The 13257-nt window shown below is 41.2% G+C and overlaps 1 long non-coding RNA gene across 1 annotated transcript in view; it reads left to right on the top strand.

The window, feature by feature from the left end:
• Positions 1-13257, top strand: part of LOC117086167 — a 92742-nt gene that overhangs the window by 1605 nt on the left and 77880 nt on the right. Inside the window, exon 2 of the long non-coding RNA XR_004438225.1 lies at positions 1749-1875. This is a non-coding gene — a long non-coding RNA (uncharacterized LOC117086167). The remainder of the gene's footprint in view (positions 1-1748; positions 1876-13257) is intronic.

Below are 13257 nucleotides of genomic sequence, written 5' to 3'. Positions count from 1 at the left end.
AGAACAAAATGTTGTGGTAGATTTTACAAGTCTAAATTCTTCTTTGTAACTAGACTGGGTGAGATGCTTTATACACGACAATTTAAACTTTAGCGTATTCCTTCCTTTTTGTTTTTTTTTTGTTTTGTTTTGTTTTGTTTTTTTGAAAGAGTGTCATTGTATCACCCAGGTGGGAACGCAGTGGCATGATCTTGGTTCGTTGCAATCTCCGCCTCCCGAGTAGCTGCGACTACAGGCATGCGTCACCATGCCCAGCTAATTTTTGTATTTTTAGTAGAGACAGGGTTTCTCCATGTTGGCCAGGCTGATCTCGAACTCCTGACCTCAGGTGATCCACTCGCCTCGGCCTCCCATAGTGTTGGGATTACAGGCATGAGCCACTGTGCCCAGTAATTATCCTCTTGAGTGCTCTCTTCAGCCCTGCAGGTAATCATTATGACCACAGATCATTTCTCCAGATTATTTTGATTGTCTAAAATCTAATGTCTTTACTAACTTTTTATGGGATCTTTGACCTCCTCGGCAGTGTCCTCAATTAATTGGAATATAGTTTTGAGCTGCTGGCTTGATCCCGTAAGGGGTTGTGCTTTTAAGAAACAATGTCAGCCAGGCATGGTGGCTCATGCCTGTAATCCCAGCACTTTGGGAGGCCGAGGCGGGCGGATCAAGAGGTCAGGAGATCGAGACCATCCTGGCTAACATGGTGAAACCCCGTCTCTACTAAAAATACAAAAAAATTAGCCAGGCATGGTGGTGGGTGCCTGTAGTCCCAGCTACTCAGGAGGCTCAGGCAGAAGAAAGGTGTGAACCCGGGTGGCGGAGCTTACAGTAAGCCAAGATCACGTCACTGCACTCCAGCCTGGGTGACAGAGCGAGACTCCATCTCAAAAAAATAAAAATAAAAATAAGAATAAAGAAACACAGTGTCATGTTCCATGTAGGTAAAGTTAGCAATTCATATTCTGCCTTAGTAAAACATCAAATGTTTCTTTTGTTTGTTTTTGCCTGATAAAACACTGTGCACAGAATGGCTAGTTAAGTATAATGATGAACTTTCTATGGTCATAAAGAGTGCGACCTTTCATGAGAACTCATTTAAAATAAACTAAAATGCAACACACACTTGGCATGGAACATCATATCTTTATATTAAATTTCAAAGACATAATACAAAAGAAACCCACCATCTCCAGTATGTTGAAATATTTCAACATATTGGAAAATATTGCTGAGCATGGGTTTGTGTTTCTTAAATAATTTTACTAATCACTAAATTAAAATCTCCATAAGTGGTACACAAACATGAATAAATCTTCTTCGAATAATACATTAAAATGTTTAGAGGAGAAAGGTATTGTGTCATTTTAAGAAAACTCAGATCAGTTTTTATTTTAGTAATTACCTACAAATGAATAATTACATTCAATATGGCCTGTAAAGACCCCAAGCTCCAACTATGATGTACAGAAAACAGAGCTCCAGGTCTGGACTAAAGATGTAAGCAAGCATCAGGCCCCAAACACAGAAATGTGGAACTTCGTGTAAATCGAGTATTCTTTTAGAATGCTTAGATGCCCAATTACAAAACTAAGTTCTATGTAGTGCAGTCATGCCAAAATGATCTCTTCCATGCAATGTTCTTTATACTGCAAGTTATCTCCTTCTTTCTATCTCTTAGCAGGTATATGAATAATCAAAAGACTGTCTTCCTCCCTTTTACCTCCCTCCCTATCTCCATCTTTCCTCAGACACCCACAGAAATTAACAGAAATCGAAGGTGTGGAAAGGATCTCAGACAAGCGAATCCATCACTGTTACTGTACAGATAAGAAATGGAGGCCAAATAGGATTAGGAACTTGCTCAGGACTCCACAGGTAATAAGACTCAGAATCCAAATACATATCTTCTGCTTGCTGGTGCATTGTTCTTTCTTTCTTTTATACCACATCATCTGATAGCCTTGCGTTCTCAAGGGCTTTCAATGTTTATTACTACAAGAATCAGGCCGGGCCACACTGTGTGCCATTAGAGCCCCACAGATTTTCCTCGGAGGGTCTTTTGTCATGTGTGCTTCACAACTGGACTCCCCACTGCAAGACTTGGTGGGGGCGGGGGGGACCTGTCACAGGACGGTGTCTGTGGCAAGGCTGGTAACCAGATTTTGATTTCAAGTATCCATTTAATCATTCTTTCAATAAATATTTATTGATCACCTATGGTTTACCAGACACTGTTCTAAATATCAGGCATATAGCAATGGACAAGAACACTTCATGGATTTGACATTTTCACAGGGAGAGACAGACAGTACACAAGCTAACAGAGAAAGAGAGAGAGACATACATACATACATACATACATACATATACACATACATACATAGATGCGAGAGATGGATGATTTATAGATAATAGGTATATAGGTAGAAAATAAATAATGAAAGATAAGAGAGAGATGGATGATAGATAATAGATAATTAGATGAAACAGAGATGAGAAGAGATGGATGATAGATAAGAGATAGAGATAGATGATAGAGAGATTAAAAATGTCAAATGGTGGTAACTTGACAACTCTATGGAGAAAAATAAAGCCAGGCAGGGAATTAGGGAGCTTAAGGAGTGGGGTTGCTATTTCTTATGGGTGCTCAGAAAAGGCTTCAGTGGTAGGGACTCTCCAAGAAGATGACGGAGGAAAAAGTAAACGAGTCATGCAACACACGGGCTTCTGGGGAGAGATGCAAACCATAACACCTACATTTTAAAGGTATCCCGCTGGCTATGGTGAGATAGACTGTAGAAATGCAAACAAAGAAGGAAAACATCTAATTAAAATGCTATTGCAATTCAGGCAAAAGTTGATGGTAGCTTGGGCCAGCGAGGTAGTGATGGCAATGTTTAGCAGTGGTAGAGTGTTAGATTCATTTTTTTTTTTTTTTTTTTTTTTTGAGATGGAGTCTCGCTCTGTCACCCGGGCTGGAGTGCAGCGCCTGGATCTCAGCTCACTGCAAGCTCCGCCTCCCAGGTTTATGCCATTCTCCTGCCTCAGCCACCCGCGTAGCTGGGACCACAGGCGCCCGCCACCTCGCCCGGCTAGATTTTTGTATTTTTTAGTAGAGACGGGGTTTCACCATGTTAGGCAGGTTGGTCTCGATCTCCTGACCTTGTGATCCGCCCGTCTCGGCCTCCCAAAGTGCTGGGATTACAGGCTTGAGCCACCGCGCCCGGCCGTTAGATTCATTTTGAAGGGAGGGGCAACAGAACTGGCTGGTGACAAGGATTTGGGATGTGAGTGAGAACAGCCAAAGAGATGCAGACTGGCCTTCCAATAGGATATGTCAGATAGGCCACTGGATATAAGAATCTGGAGTTCAGGAAAGACTTTCAGATTACAGCTGTAATGTTGGTTCTCATCAAATTTAAATGTAATTTAGCCATGAAACTGGACACTGTCACCTGGAAAGTCATGCAATACAGAGAAGGAATCCATGGATTGAGCTCTGGGACAATCTACAGTGTAGACATCAGGGAGATGAGGAAGAAACAGCAAAGTAGACTGGGAAGAAGAGGCTATGAGGTAAGAGGGGGAAAATCATGCATGAGTGGCACTCAAAATGCCAAGTGCAGAAAATATCGAGAGAAGGAGAAATTGATCACCTGTGTCGAAAGTTGCTCATAAAGTGAGTAAGGCGAGAACTGTGGGTTGCACAATCCATTTTGCAAAGAAATGGCTATTAGAGACTTGGCTTAGAAGGGCCTGGGGAGTGGTGGGAGCAACATCTGGTGTTTCCTGTGTTCTACAGAAAAAGGAAGCATAGGAGTTGGAGACAGAGATGGGATAAATGTCTTCTGATATTACTTCTGATACTACTAGCCATCCTACTAGGATGGCTAAGGAAGGCTTCTTAGAGGAGATGAGACCAAACTGGTCCTAAGCTTTGAACAGAACTTTGACAGGTAGATGTCCTAGAAGGAGCAGTGTTTCCAGTGAATTGAATTTTTTTGAGAAAAAAAATTACTGGTTGAAAGGTCAAGATGTGCTAGCATGAAGGACAGCACCTAGAGCAATGGTGTTAGATGACAAAAGGAGAGGTGTCCTTGGAGGAGTGGAAACACTGGGTGAGAGAGGAGGTCACACTATGGAGTCTGGGTGTTTTTCCTGCATCTGGAGGTATGGTATGGACAGTTTAGAACAGGATAGTGACACCATCTGATCTCAGGAAGATATCTCTAGTTCCAGTTCACTGGCTGGAGTTTCAGAAGAGAGGATGACTGCAGAGAAGCCAGCTGAGTTGCTGTCATAACAGCTCAGGGGAGAGATAAAGAAAGGATGAACTAAGGCCTTGGCTGTTGACATAAATCATAAAAAGCAAAGATTGAACAAAGTATTTTGGAGGTTTGAGAGGATTTGTTAACTTCTTGGATATACAGTAGGAAATGGGAAGACATTTGCAACCAAGGTGAGTGGAGATTTTGGTGATGTCGTTAACCGATGCAGCAAAGAGGACCCAATGAACAATGAATTTGAGGTCAGAACATTATAGCCCGACCTGTGCTGCTAAGGAGGTTTGTGCCATTTATTCATTATCTCTTCTCTCTGACCCTCACTCTTGACTTCAGTTTATTCACACACAAAAGAACGAAGAATTAGAGTCTGAGACCCATTTAGCTGCAGTAACCCATGATTTCAGCTCTAACAATAAAATTTTAGTCTTAGCCTACCAAGTTTGAAGTATCATTAAGAAATGGTACATAAACATCATTAAATACTGCATAGCCATAAAAAAGAATGAAATGTCATTTGTAGCAACATGGATGCAGCTGGAAACCATTATACTGAGCAAACTAATGCAGGAACAGAAAACCAATTAGCACAGGTTCTCACTTATAAGTGGGAGCTAAGCACTGCGTACTCCTAGACACAAAGATGGGAACAATAGATCCTGGGGACTGCTTGAGAGGGGAGGAAGGAGAGGGTTGGAAGGCTACCCATTGGGCACTACGCTCACTACCTTACTGACGAGGTCATTTTGTACACCAAGCCTCAGCAGCATGCGATGCACCACGTGATATGGTTTGGCTTTGTCCCCACCCAAATCTCATCTCCAATTGTAATCCTCAAGCGCCAAGGGTGGGAGCCGGTGGGAGGTGATTGGATCATAGCAGTTTCCCCCATGCTGTTCTCATGATAGTGAGTGAGTTCTCATGAGATGTGATGGTTTCATAAGGGGTTCTTCCCCTTTCATGCTCTCTCACTCCTGCCACCTTGTGAGGAAAGTGCTTGCTGCTTCTTCACCTTCCACCATCATTGTAAGTTTCCTGAGGCTTCCCCAGCCATGCAGAACTGTGAGTCAATTAAACCTCTTTCCTTTATAAATTACCCAGTCTCGGGTAGTTCTTTATAGCGCGTGAAAACAGACCAATACACCATGCAACAAACCTGCATATGTACCCATTGAACCTAAAAGTAGAAAAACATTTTACAAATAAAGATTTTTTCTCTTTGCACTTAAAAAAAAAAAAGAAATCAGTATGCAAATATTCAAAGGACATATAGAAAAGGGCTGAAGGAGAACGTCGAAGGGTGGCCAAGACTTAAAGATTTGAGGATCAAGTAGCTGGAGTATAGAAGGATCTAATTTAGGTCCCAGCTGTAGAGGAGAAGCCTGTCACAGTGTCGGCTTTCCGGAGCTGGAAAGGGGGTTATCTCTGGCAACTAGAAACAGCCTGAGTCTCCAGTGGCACTGGGTCACGCTTCCCTTCCACGGTTCGCAGTCCCTGCCAGTGTACACAGAGTTGCACGGCTTTACTTTGAGAAGCAGAGCCTTGGTTCCTTTAGGTATGCTGCTATGAAAGCCTAAGCCCATACGTATTTCAAGAGAGAATTAGGCTGAAGGACTTAAAAAGGAAGCTTTCTCATCAGATTTGCAGATCCAGTGATCTTCTGTCTTACTCATTTTTCAATCTGTTTGAATCCATGCCAGATCTTTCTGCTAACTCTAGCAGGGAACATACCCTTGGGGACATGATGCCTGGAACATAGTAGGTGACCAACAAATATTTGTAGTCTCCTGGTCAGATTGCTTAGAGGAGAATACTGAGATTAGAGAAATTGCTACTGCATCACCTCCTTTTTGCAGGAGGCTGGAAATAAACAAATAAAAAAGGCAACTAGATAGAGGCAAGTCCACACTTCCGCATAATGCTTTCTAGAATACATACATGAAAGATAAACAATAGATCAATAGATTCACAGACTAGAAAGGGAGTTCTTTTTCAGTAAAGTTAAACACACACACACACACACACACACACACACACACACAAGTAGATTTATTTCCCAATTCAATCTCTCCTTTAAATCTAATTCCAATATGGAAACACACACACACACACACACACACACTTATTTCCTAATTTGATCTCACTTTTAGATCTAACTCCAATATTGATCTAGTATCTTGTATATTCTCTCCAATGTAGTTCCACCCAACCTGTAATTCACATTGAGCCCTCATTAGTCCAATGAGAGGCTGACTCAGAGTTTCCTGCTAGAAACACACCTACACATTTCTGTTTATTGTGTTGTGCTTATAAACACAGACATTCCTGTTGCTAGTCTCTGCTTTCTTATTTCAGCTTTCCACTCCTACTTCTTAAATAAGGACAAAAATCTAACTCAATCTTCAAGTAATTTTACAAACAGGAACTGCTGTAGAGCTAAGTATGGGTGTGTTGATGAAACGGAACTGGTGGCTGGCAAGAGCAAGCAAGTGGTATTTGGAATGATTGTTAATCATTTCAGGAACCAAATCCCAAATATGCACAAGAAATGCAGCTTAGAGTTGTAAGGTCTAATGGGCAAAAGTGCTCGAAAGGTGAAGTGTGAAAGTTTGGATTGTCTTGTCAAATATGTGTGGCCTTTATAAACCTTATTGTTGAGAAGTTACAAGATTGGAGCAGGGTACAAACATTTGTCGCACACTTAACTGTGCAGCAAGCATTGTATATATTGACTATACGTGTGTGTGTATATATATGTATGTGATATCATTTATTATTTTCACTAATCTTATGTTGAGGTATTATGATTTTCAGTTTTCAAATGAGAAAACTGAGGTTCAAAGACATTAGTAACTTGCTCGAGTCACAGAATCAAGCCATGTAAATGCGGGGTCCAGTCCTCGTTCAGGGGCGCTGGCCACTGCAGGGCATTTGGGTAATCTACAGCATCACCTGAAAGCAATACAAGCTTGCTCCAGGACTTCTTGTCTTCAGGCACTTTGATCCTTGGGATCTTGTCACGCTACAGTGATTTCCTGGCAGGGAAGAACAATTAGGTTCCTGTGAAATATCCTGGCATCTGTCCATCCTCCATGAATGCAGCCTGACATAACCCCCCCTCCCACACACACACACACACAGCCATCACAGAAGACACACTGGGTTTAAGGCTAGTATCTTCTTTTAATAGTTAATTCTGGAAGCCTACCAAGAACTGCCATCATTTGATTTTGGCATGATTTCATTGATGCTTGTTGCTCATAATTTCATTATTCTCCAGATGTTAACATATTTTTGTGTGCAGCTAATTTTTCTTTTGCCAATTATCTCTGTCAGAATTGTAAGGCAATTATATTTCTGGTTATTTATTTGTATGTATATTTTACTAAAAAGGTACGCTCTGCGAGGGTAGGGAATGTGTTTTTGTTCAGTGATTACAAATTCATAGCACCAAAACAGTGCCTGAGGTGGGTGTGTGCCCAACAAATACTTGTCATTTGAATAAATAAGCAAAAAATGTACCTATAATTTTCTTGTTTTATGGAGGCTATGAAAACCGAATGCTTAAAAAGATTACGAATGGGCTGGGCACGGAGGCTCACGCCTGTAATCCCAGCACTTTGGGAGGCCAAGGCAAGTGCGTGGCTCGAGCCCAGGAGTTCGAGAACAGCCTGGGCAATAAGGTGAAACCCCATCTCTACAAAACAAATACAAAAATTAGCTGGGCATGGTGGCAGGCGCCTGTAGCCCCAGCTACTTGGGAGGCTGAGGTGAGAAGATCCCCTGACCCCAGGAGGCGGAGGGTGTAGTCAGCCGAGATCACGCCACTGCACTACAGCCTAGGTGACAGAGAAAGATCCTGTCTTAAAATATATATGTTATACCTATAATATTGTATATAATATATATAATATTGTATATATTGTAACACATATTATATACAATATATTTGTGTGTATATATACAAATATATATAATATATCTATAAAAATAGAGATAACAAATTGTCAGTTAATGAAGCATACAGACTAGAGAGGTGATGTAGATAAGAAAACATGGATTATTCAGCATACTATTTTTAATTGAAATATATATAGGAAGAATGTTAGCATAAGTCATTTTGTACTAATATTGTTATATATAATATATTTTATATATACAGTTTATATATAAATATATCTTATATATACATTATATATAATAAATATTATATATAAATATACAAATATAAAGTATATAATTATATATACAATATAACATATATTGTATATATGTTATATTATACACATTATACATTATATGACATATCATATACTATATATTATATATATTATATATTATGTATAACATAGTATCATATTATATATATATAATAAGAGATATATATATATAATATATATATATATCTCCAGCCACCAGCATGGAGGATGCCATGTCGAGGCCTGACATCCAGATTAGAGGACTGGGCCACAGCACACAGCAGCTGCTGCTAAGGTTAACAAGTAAATCTTCTGCGCTTGCAGCCTCTCCTCTAAATAAACCCAAATGCAGAGGTTTCAGTGTCCTGGATCAAGAAGTGGTCAGCTCAGTGCAGATCTCAGACTGAAGCAAGGCTCTAGAGAAGTTCCAATCAGTGCTTCCTGAGGAGGGAGGGGGCTGATAACATAACCCCGGGGTGTCCTTTTACTCCTGCGGGTGTGGATTCCTAGGATAAATGCTATGGACTCACTTATTATTAACAACAACCAAAAAAACTTTATTTGGGGAATAAGTTTATGAGTAAAAAATCTCTGTAAGCCTTCAATACAAATTCCTAGATGGCATAATATATATATATATATAAAATGTATTATGTATCTATGATTAGATGGTAATCGTATATATAGATGATTAGGTGGTATAAAAAAAAAAAGTCAGTGTTCATGCTTCTACCTGTAGACCATCAAGTGCAAAGTTTGAATCCAGAGGGATTTACTCCTTGGGTTGTACTCCTTGGGTTATACTTCAGGACTCTCATGTGTGATCAACTCAAAGAAAGCAAATCACTTCGTTTTTTCATTTAGCAACAATATTAGTAGAAAATGACTTATGCTAACATTCTTCCTATATATATTTCAATTAAAAATAGTATGCTGAATAATCCACATTTTATTATCTACATCACCTCTCCAGGCTGTATGCTTCATTAACTGACAATTTGTTATCTCTATTTTTCATCGCTCCGTAAGAGATGGAATTAATTTTTCCTACGTCTTCTTTCATTTTCTTGGCTAAACACATCCATTTTTAATGATTTCAAAATATGGTCTCTGTTAGTGATTTTTCTGCCTTAAAAGCTGAATCTTAGGTGGACATTTTGGACGCCTAGGAGGCATTTTTGTTCTTCTTGTTCAAGCTTTAAACTGTCCTTTTCTTTTCCATATGAGTGACTGCAACTCACATGATATTGGGCATAAAGTGTTTAAGAAGTACTGTCCAGAAATACTCCTGCCTGGGGACAGTAAATGATATTATGCGAAGTGTCATGGTACTGTGCAAATAGGGACTTCATTTTCAATCCAAACTGCAAGCAGGAAGAGACTCTTCCCTGTCAAAGGGGGTTTCAAACCCCTCATTAATAGAGTCCACAGCAGACTGGGCCAGCAGGAGAAGAAAAGGCAGCCACCAGCGTGGAGGACGCTGTGCCCAGGCCTGACACCCAGATTAGAGGACTGGGCCACAGCACACAGCAGCTGCTGATAAGGTTAACAAGTAAATCTTCTGCGCTTGCAGCCTCTCCTCTAAATAAACCCAAATGCAGAGGTTTCAGTGTCCTGGATCAAGAAGTGGTCAGCTCAGTGCAGATCTCAGACTGAAGCAAGGCTCTAGAGAAGTTCCAATCAGTGCTTCCTGAGGAGGGAGGGGGCTGATAACATAACCCCGGGGTGTCCTTTTACTCCTGCGGGTGTGGATTCCTAGGATAAATACTGTGGACTCACTTATCATCATCATTATTATTAACAACAACAACAACAAACAACTTTTTTTGGGGAATAAGTTTATGAGTAAAAAAAGTCTCTGTGAGCATTCTATACAAATTCCTAGATGGCATAGTAATCCTACTTCATTCATTACATCAAGATCATTTTTCCCAGAATCTTCAAAACGACCTGGGCAGAAGTTTTTCTGAGTATCCTCTTCCAGATCAGTATATTACAAGCTATAATGTGTCTGCGAATCACTTGGGGGCATTGTGAAACTACGGCTTCTGATTCAGAGAATCTCAGTGGGTCTTAGATTCTGAATTTTTAACAAGCTCCCAGGCGACGCAGAATCTTCTGGTCCATGGACCCGTGTTGAGTCTCAAGGCTTTAGGCGACGCAATCTTGTACACAACTACAAAAAGTAGTGATGCTGATCATAACTTCACAGAAACCCTTACTATACCCGGGAACCACTCCTCCCGAGTCACCCAAGGGTGCTCAACATTAGTTGGCATTTTTTGCGGGGGGTGAGGAGAACGGGAATTCCCTCTCCCATACTCTGAGGCTAACTAGGAAGGTAATAACACCTTCACAGGGTTTTTGTTCAGACTGACTGGCTGTGTATTTTTGCCCTTTTAAAATAAATGTTGGTATCTTTGGTCTGCAGGAGACAAAGGAAGTCACGTGACTTGGAGTTCCTGGTGGTGTCTTGAAGATGGCTGTTCTGTTTCTCAAGCAAGGAGGAGGAGAATAACATATGGATATATTGCCGGCTGCCCGTGCCATCTCCTGAATTGCCAGACCACGTTGTAAGGTTCAGCAGATGGCCGGAGCAGCGGGACGTGCCAAATGCTGCACTCCAGAGCCCTTCCGCAAGGTGCTTGTTCTGGGAGCAGTAGCGGAGCTCAAGAATATGCTTACGGCCCTTCACAAAGACAAATTATCTGGTTGCTCTTCAGATGGTGCTAGCAAAGTCATCGTATAGGGTAGATGATTTACCTCCGCTATGCACTGGCAATTCAACATTGTATTAGGAAAGGGAAAAAATAACTTATTGAAAGTTTTCAAAATATAAACTTTTTCCCCCGGAACTTGGGCAAAACGTGCTGATCTCTGATTAGTTCATTCCTTGCAACAACAGAGGAAATGAGCGCAATTTCCTGTCATGGATGAGGCCCTCACCTCGTCTCCTGCCTCCTCTCCCTCTGACGTTCTCTAGGCCCTTCTGCTTTGGACAATACGGCGGTGCCCTTCCATCTTGACCCGCCTTTCTGGCCACCATGTTTTTCCTCCGAGGTTTTGTGCCTTCCCACAATGCTCTGCCCTTCCCACAATGCTCTGCCCTACCTGGTTATTTAAATTTGACTCATTCTTGAAGACACACGTCTCCTAACTCTGCCTAGTAGTCTTTCCAACCTACAGTAATACCACCTTCCTCCACCCTTGTCAGATCCCATCATTTGGCAGGCAAGAGTGTCTCTTTGTGACAGTTCTTAATTTTATTTTCCCTCTGTAACTTCTCAAATGGACACGAGTTCTCCCTTCATTTAGCTTATAAGCTTCTTCAAAGTGACGAATATTCTTAGAATTTTCAAAAGCATGGCAGTCGATAAATACATTCTTACTTAGGTTTTGAAGTGAATCACAAGGCAGGTATAGACCGTGGCCTTCCTCCCAAGGCCCAGGGTCCCTGAGCCCTGTGTTCAGAACTTCAGCGCTCATGAACACAACACCAAAGACAGCAGCAAGGATGCCAAGACCGGGGCCCTGTTTCTCTTTCCTCCCAGCAATGGGATGAGGACAAACTTTTCTCCTTCTATAGTAGCTGTCTTGTTTTGCTTCTTGTTCTCTAAGGAGTGGAGTATGTGAACTGGGGGCAGCCATGCTTACACCTGAGGGTAGCAGATGCTGTTAATTGCCATGTCTTATTCTCCCATCATTACTCGGGAGACTTCTTTCTCTAAGAACTCCATGACCTGAGTCTGGATTTGTGTAGCACACACTAGATTCAAAAATATATTGTTAGTTGTCATAATAATGCTACAGAAAGCCATTATTTTGTTTTGAATCAAATTTGAAATCCTTCCTTGGAAAGAGCCCCCACTCAGTTCAAGCCAATTGGCTTAATATCTCCATCACCTAGTCATTCCACACAAGCCTTTTCCAAACTGTGCCATATTCTTGGAATGCTCTCTCTTTCTGTCTGCCAAGCTATCTCTCTTCTCTCATCCAAATAGCTCATGAAATCCCAGCTCCTGTACACAGTCTTCCAGAACTATTTGGAAAAGGTCTTATAGCTTCCCTCTGCACCATCCGGTGTGAGCATTAGCCACTTAAGGCTCTCTCACTCCTCACTGCTCTGCTAATGCACTTGAAATGGACACCAAGTTACATTGACCAATGTTTTGCATGACTCAGTTGTCTGCATCTTTTGCCCTTATAAACACTGTCTTTACATTCAGATTTGTTTAGGTGCATGGTCTACTTTTGCTGATTCTACAGAAATAAGACTATAACTAAATCTCTTCATACAGTGTTGAGTGTAATATCATGTAGACACAGATACTTAATGCATAAGGAGATTTCTCAGATTTGACTTTTTAATGTACAAAGAATATGGAACATATTTAATATTTCACAAGTCCACCAGGACCTGCCAGAGAACTCTGTTAGCCTTGGGCAAGGATGGCAATTTCCATGGGGGTTCATTTCTCAGATGGCTGTGCAGTAGCTGCCGTTGGTAGTAATTGTAGGCAGTGCAAAGGGGAATTAATAGGATGTCTTCAGCGCTGAGGAACAAGATCAGGAAAGGTCATTCTCTGAGAGGGAAATCTAGTAGGAGCATAGCATGGCTTAGAGTAGTAAGCTATGAGAGCTTCTCTTCCATTACAGAAGGATGAAGAAAGCAGTGCTAGTAACAACTGGAAAACCACCTTTGACTTGGCAAGTGCCTGGCACATAGTGGGTGCTCAGTGTGGATTTGTCAGTTGCAAAAAGGGAGCAGCTATTTC

This window comes from Trachypithecus francoisi, unplaced genomic scaffold, assembly GCF_009764315.1.
Source record: "Trachypithecus francoisi isolate TF-2019V2 unplaced genomic scaffold, Tfra_2.0 Lachesis_group1, whole genome shotgun sequence".
In the NCBI taxonomy this organism is placed as follows: domain Eukaryota; kingdom Metazoa; phylum Chordata; class Mammalia; order Primates; family Cercopithecidae; genus Trachypithecus; species Trachypithecus francoisi.
Note: the sequence above shows the minus strand (reverse complement) of the source record. Positions and strands in the feature narration are given on the sequence as shown.